At 40.6% G+C, this 6,730-nt stretch overlaps 1 long non-coding RNA gene and 1 pseudogene across 1 annotated transcript; both read left to right on the top strand.

Moving 5' to 3' along the window:
• The first annotated feature begins 1,151 nt into the window (after positions 1 to 1,151).
• LOC125310878 lies at positions 1,152 to 2,013 on the top strand. The gene is made up of 3 exons (XR_007196379.1): positions 1,152 to 1,275; positions 1,388 to 1,482; positions 1,767 to 2,013. It is a non-coding gene; the product is annotated as an uncharacterized LOC125310878 (long non-coding RNA).
• Positions 2,014 to 2,142: 129 nt separating this feature from the next.
• LOC125310706 lies at positions 2,143 to 4,597 on the top strand (annotated as a pseudogene).
• Positions 4,598 to 6,730: the final 2,133 nt, after the last annotated feature.

The raw sequence follows: 6,730 nt of genomic DNA on the forward strand, positions 1-6,730 counted from the left end.
CCATCCACATTGTAAATTCTGGCCACACTAGTGCTTTGTGTATGTACATGACGCCTCCATGCATACAGTAACTGAGTAATTTCCGTAAACATCATACTTCATTCGGTGGTACAGTGATAGCAGCCACGGCCAAATCACAGCCATGGCGATATCTGCCACTTTCACTCGTGCCATATTGATTAATGTGATTAATATGAATGATGTGACCTCTTATAGTATTTTTTATGTGCAGACTTGTGCACATGCTTATAAAGATAATGTGTTGAAAAGAGTCTATTATCTCTAGTTTCTGACTGTATTCAGACACTCTGGCCTTTTGTTTGGCACTTGAAGTAAAGTAAGATATAACAGGAAGTCAACATGAACTGCTGTCTGCCATGTTGTGGTGTGGTGAAGGGCACGTGTGTTTTTTGTGCAGGGGTGTTTGTGCAGAGTCTTTTTTTTCCTATCTCGCTTTTTGTAGATTCTTGGAAGTCATTTTAGTACAAGACTCAGAATCATGCCTGTTTGTTTAAGTATCTGAAAGTCACACTTGAGTAAAAACACACCAGAAAAAGACTTTAGAAGGTAGAAGGTAAATTTAAATATGTTGACATTAGATCCACAAATAATTACACACATGGTTACAGTCATTTCTATGGTCCATTGGCTTCATGTTTGTAATATGGGCCAAACTGATTTGTGATTTAGATAAGCACTTCCTGTGAATCTATGAGAATTTAAAGTATGGCAGGAAGGAAATATGTCTTATTTAGCTGAGCTGAAAGTGAGTGAATCTAAATCAAGTGACTTAGACAAGTTTAAAATATTTTTTTTTTAAAAAAACTGAAAAAGCAGTATGCACAACTTATTTTGTCAAAAAAAGAAGCCAAGTCTGAACATAGCCTTATGGTATTTTTAATGTGCAGAAACGTTTAAAGTGCAAAAACATTTATGAGAGTGTGTGTTGAAAAGAGTCTATTGTCTCTAGTTTCTGACTTTATTCAGACACTCTGGGCTTTTGTTTGGCACTTGAAGTAAAGTAAGATATAACAGGAAGTAAACATGAACTGCTGTCTGCCGTGTTGTGGTTTGTGCAGGGCACGTGTGATTTTTGTGCAGGGGTGTTTGTGCAGAGTTGTTTTTTTTTCTATCTCGCTTAGATTCTTGGAAGTCATTTCAAAACAAGACTCAGAATCGTGCCTGTTTGTTCAATGGTAGGTATACATGAAGTATCTGAAAGCCACACTTGAGTAAAAGAACACCAGAAAAAGACTTTAGAAGGTACTGTACAAGGTAAGCATGAAATATGTTGACATTAGATCTACAAATTATACATTGTTACAATCATTTTTATGGTGCTTTGGCTTCATGTTTGTAATATGGGCCACACTGATTTGTGATTTAGATAAGCACTTCCTGTGACTATGAGAATTGAAACGCAACAGGAAACCAAAATATGTCCAATTTAGCTGAGCTTGGCAAGCACAGCATTGCTAAGAGGTATTTGTTCATTTTGAATTCATTACCAATGACACATCTGGGACGAGGGCATCTTTGTTGCTTCACCTCTTCCTTTAACAACTCTCCCTAAATAGGCGATTCTTGCCTGAGCAGGATTTCAGCTGCTCGACAGTCTCAGTTCTTCATCATGTTTCCTATCCATTATGTCAAATGTGGTGCTTAGACTGTACAACAGGCCATACTGTATACTGTTGTGATATGTGTGGAGTGCAGTTTAGCATTGTTTGCATTCAAGGTATCTGAAAAAGATTTTGCCTTTTCAGATGTGCAAGCTACCCATGCCATAGGCATTAATGCATCCCCATACCACCATGTTGGATGGCCCCTCTCCTCTTCACCTCCAAGGATGCAGGGTCCTTGATGTCCATCAAGAATGAGACATTTTGATTGGTCTACCCATGGAACTAGAACACTTTTCCACTTCGCCTGGGTTCATCTTAATTCGCCTTATTCACCCGGCGGCCATTACGAGTCTGAGGGGTACACTTGCCATTACACCTCAGTCCAGCAGATGGTGGTGGTAATGCACTCAGTTTGCAAACGGCTAAAAAGAAAAACTCACTGAAGAAGAACAGGCGAGTAAACCCTTCTTTTTTGGTGAGCTTTTTTTTTGGCAGTTTTAAAACAGAGTGCATTACCACCACCATCTGCTGGACTGAGGTGTAATGGCAAGTGAACCCTTTAGCCTCACACCAGGAACGTGGCGTGATCGTCATGTTGCCTAGCGATTGTGTGGTGTTTTCTGTGTCTTTGCTTACCATGAAGCGTGTCTGATGCGGTGCTGCGGCGGCATTTCTGCCAATTAAAATGTCTCACTTCTTTTTCTCACATCATTTTTTTCTTCACTGTTTTGAATGAAAACGCTTCCAACACGCTTGCGTGTGGCCTGAAAAATAGGCATCAATCCTATTCCTTGCATGCGTTTTCTGCGCGGCTCGAGCTGCGCCTGAGACGTGTGTGTCACGCAGGCAGTGTGCAACCTCTAACCTGTTACCATGGGAGCCGAAATAAAAACGGACATGCCACCCAGCTGACACGCTCATGCCATGCACCCGGTGTGAAACGGGCCTTAGAAAATAATAAGACCACAATAATTTTATACATTTAGAGAAATGGTAAAGGGTGGACGAGTATACCACAAACAAAGCTACACCCACATGCTTTTCTAAACCACCTATCGTCACATATGAATATTCTGAATATTCAACAGACAGCAGTTAGAATCCCCACCCAGATCTAAGCTCCACCTTTACAAGGCATTAGATGGTTTAAAATATGAAACCGAGTTCGCCCACACACTGGCACTACTGCAGCTCACAGGAGTGAAGTAACTTACTAATGACCCATTTCTACTTCCAGCATTGTTTTTAAACTTTGGTAAGTTTAACCACACTTTCACACCATACTTTCTTGCTATGCAATTGTTTATATGTTAGTTGTATTAAAATGAACAATATATAGTTGTCATGTTGCTTTGTGTGTGTGTGTGTGTGTGTGTGTGTGTGTGTGTGTGTGTGTGAACAGTGCTACTTTAACTAACCATAAACCATAATAACAACTATTTGTTTAAATTGTTTATTTGTTGCCAACATCAGTGCAGTTCTTCTGGAAAATACTTTGTCATAGAATTGAACTTGCATTGCTAGACAGCTTATTTGCAGAACCAGCACATTATGGAATAAAACGTTTCCTAAAACTATTTCCTTTAGGTCATGGCTGATCAAGAGGATGATGTACGTGCTTTACTGAATGATTCTGGTGAACCAGATTTGAAGCATGCCATTTCCAGAGCCAGAGAAGTAGTAGATAGGTTAGATAATGTAGTGCTCAACATTGCTGTAACAGGAGTAACTGGAGCCGGAGAGTCCACCTTTGTGAATGCCATCAGGGATGTCAGTAATACTGAAGAAGGAGCTGCTAAAATTGGGGAGACAGAGACCACTATGGAGATCAAAGCATACCCCCATCCCACCATGCCCAATGTGAAGATCTGGGACCTGCCAGGACTAGGGACCAAAAACTTCAAAGCAAAGACCTAAAAGATGTCAAGTTCCAAAACTATGACTTCTTTATTATAGTTAGTGAAAAAAGATTCAAGGAGTATGACGTTATGCTGGCAAAGGACATTCAGAAAAATAATAACAATGTCTACTTGATTCGTTCAATGATTGACCAAGATATAGCCAGTGCTGAAAGGAGAGGGGTGACAGAGAATGCCACGCTCCAAAAAATAAAAAATGATTGTCAGGAAAATCTCATGGAACTGGGTTCTCCTCCTGTCTTCTTGATCTCATCCCATTACCTGGAGAAATTTGATTTCTCAAAACTCCAAAATGCTCTGGAGAGAGATCTTCCAGATCGCAAGAGAGATGCTCTTGTTAGGAGTTTGCCGGTTTATTCCAGGCAGTGTCTTGAAAAGAAATACAACACATTTCAGAAAGCAGTCTGGGCTTTGGCTGTTGTCTCCGGTGGCATAGCAGCAGCCCCAGTGCCAGGTCTGTCAGTTGCATGTGATGTTGCCATGGTAGCAACTTTCTTTACGACATGCTACCATTCATTTGTTCTAGATGATAAATCCCTCACAAAGGTGGGAAATAGAGTAGACAAACCAATACCTGAAATTGTTAAAGAGTCGGCAATTGTCAGGGCAATTGCTAGTAAAACATTTCTTTCATCAAAATTGGCAGCCAGACTTGGGGCTGCGGGTGTAATTGAGTCAGTGTGCAGCCTTATTCCTGTAGCTGGAAGCATAGCAGCAGCTGGAGTGTCTTTCACTACCACACGGTCTGTGCTCGAAGAGAGGTTGAAAGAACTGTATAGAGTTGCACTAAAAGTGATTAAAATGGCAAACCTCAACTAGACTGAGGTATCCCTGAGGTGCCCTGTATAGGGGGGTCAATGAATAAAATTGAAGGACTTCAGTAATAATCTCATGTTATTTAGCCAATGCAAGTGGCCAGGTTACTATCATCTACAATGTTTCTTTTAACACATGTAAGTACAGTATTTCTATGATAGATTTACCAAAATAGGGATTTTGTTTGTTTATTCAGGGAATAGCTGTTTGACAGTAACCTGGCAATAGCCAGATGAATTTCGCTCCGCCTAGCTCCACTCATCCATCTGGAACCGATCCATTGAAGTGTTGCTTCAGAAGGCTGGGCCTAATCAAAAAATGCTTGCATATGATTGAATAAGCCACTTGTCCGTCATCTATTGACGTGCTCCTTCAACCACTCACATCGAAGCCAACCCGTGACGCTAATAACAGACTCACAGTCGCTTCTACGCTATGTCACATCTATGAAACTCCCGCCCTGCGTCCTGATTGGCTAAACCATAAAGTTGGTTGGAGAAATCACTCTCAATGGAAGAGGTCCCAGATGGATGTGTGTGAAGCTAGGCGGAGCTAAGCGGAACGACATTCATCTGGCTAGGGTCAGGTTAGTTTGACAGTGCTTCTGGGAGGGTTTATTTTGATGTATGTTTTTAAGGTATTTTGTGTATCATGAATTACTTCTGCTGTGTGAGAAATATCCCTTTGCTGAATGGACTAGAGCAACATGATCTTTGATTTTCAACACACTGTTGTGAAAAGTATAAGGGAATTGTTAATGGACTTATGCATCCTAAACAATAAAACTGTGTTCTGTGTAAAATGTATGTTGTTGGATTCTCGATAAACTATTCTTTCAAAATATATGGCACTTGATAGTTTTACATAAATCAGGGGCATTCATGTGTACTCTTAAACCTGTTAGAACTAACTTCACTGTGGTCTCATACTGTAGTTCTACAGTTATTTACGTTCACTATTGACTGACAAGGGGTTTAATTAAAGGTTTGAACTGAAGTGGAGCGCAAGGCGAAAAATTCATCACTTTTTTGGGTGTACAGTAAGATAAGAACAAGCCTTGCGTCGGCTTTGCCCCGGGTGTATGATAAGTGAAAAGTGTGTCTGCAAATAATGCAAGAACAGAAGAATAATGGTCTGTAAAATTGTAAATAATTCTGGGTCATCATGTACAATGCATAGCTTAATTTAAATATGCAGAGAATACACACAAGACCTAGCTGAAAAACAATATTGGATGTCCATCGTCTTTGAGGCCTTTGGTAGCCCAGTTGAAACCAGACCCTTCTCAATCTCGAATTTGCCGGAAGTACGTCTGGGTTTTTCCCAGGCTAGGCCTTAGGTGCAACTGCATGCAAAACCATTAATTTTGCTTGATCCTTCTGGGCCACCATATTTCTCCACTCGTGCAGCCTGATGCAGCTGTGGTAGGTATCACACTGTGAGATCTGGGGTTCAATAACTTGTATCTGACAGCACCGTAAGTATGCTCACTTGAGCCATTACCAATGTACAACTTTGTCACTTAATAATGTACAACTTCAACACTAGTTTTACCCAAATCATTGCTTAACACAGAGCCATTATAGTATACGGCTCTGGCTTAACAGACCTACTGGCACCATCTAGTGGTTAAACAAAGCTTGCAGTAAACCCACTTCATTATTAGGAGTTTGCACGGCGTGTCATTTAGAAAGCTTTAGGCACTGAATAAGATCCCTAACATCGTCAAGGAAAATGGTTCATTATTGCCGTGTTTTAGGTTGTACCAATAGGTCAGACCGAGAAAAACATCTGGAGTAGGTATCAACTTCCAAAAGTTATTAAAAAACCAGGGAGAAAGGAGAATAATGCCAGAAGTTATCAGAGGAAAGGGGGCGCTTGTGGTTGGACTTGGTACTTCGTCTCCCTCACCAACTTATATGGATCTGCGCCTTTTCTTGTGGTCCAAGTCCTGCCCTATATGCCTTTGCATCTTGGACGTGTTTTGATGAGCTTTTCTGTTGTTTAGACATGGTTATAATCACGTAAGTTATCCAAAGTGCATAATACTCCATTGTACTTCATTCAGTTCTTTACACCGAGTGCCTCCAACATGGTCATGCAGCTGGGTTACTGCCCAGAGAACGTGACGTCCGTACAAACCCCTAATACAGTGTTTCTTAACCTTTTTTCCTTGAAGCCCCCTTTCCTGTGTCTAAGAGGGCCACCTACCCGCATACACACACAAAAAGAATAAAGCAATTAATTACATACTTATGAGGAGGTAATAAATAGCTACATGAGGTAATAAATAGCTACATGAATTTAAATGTGGAACAAAAATATGTTCTCTTTTGGATTACACAGAACTTTGATTATCCAATTGGGTGT

The sequence above is a fragment of the Alosa alosa genome, chromosome 17, assembly GCF_017589495.1.
Source record: "Alosa alosa isolate M-15738 ecotype Scorff River chromosome 17, AALO_Geno_1.1, whole genome shotgun sequence".
Lineage (NCBI taxonomy): Eukaryota > Metazoa > Chordata > Actinopteri > Clupeiformes > Clupeidae > Alosa > Alosa alosa.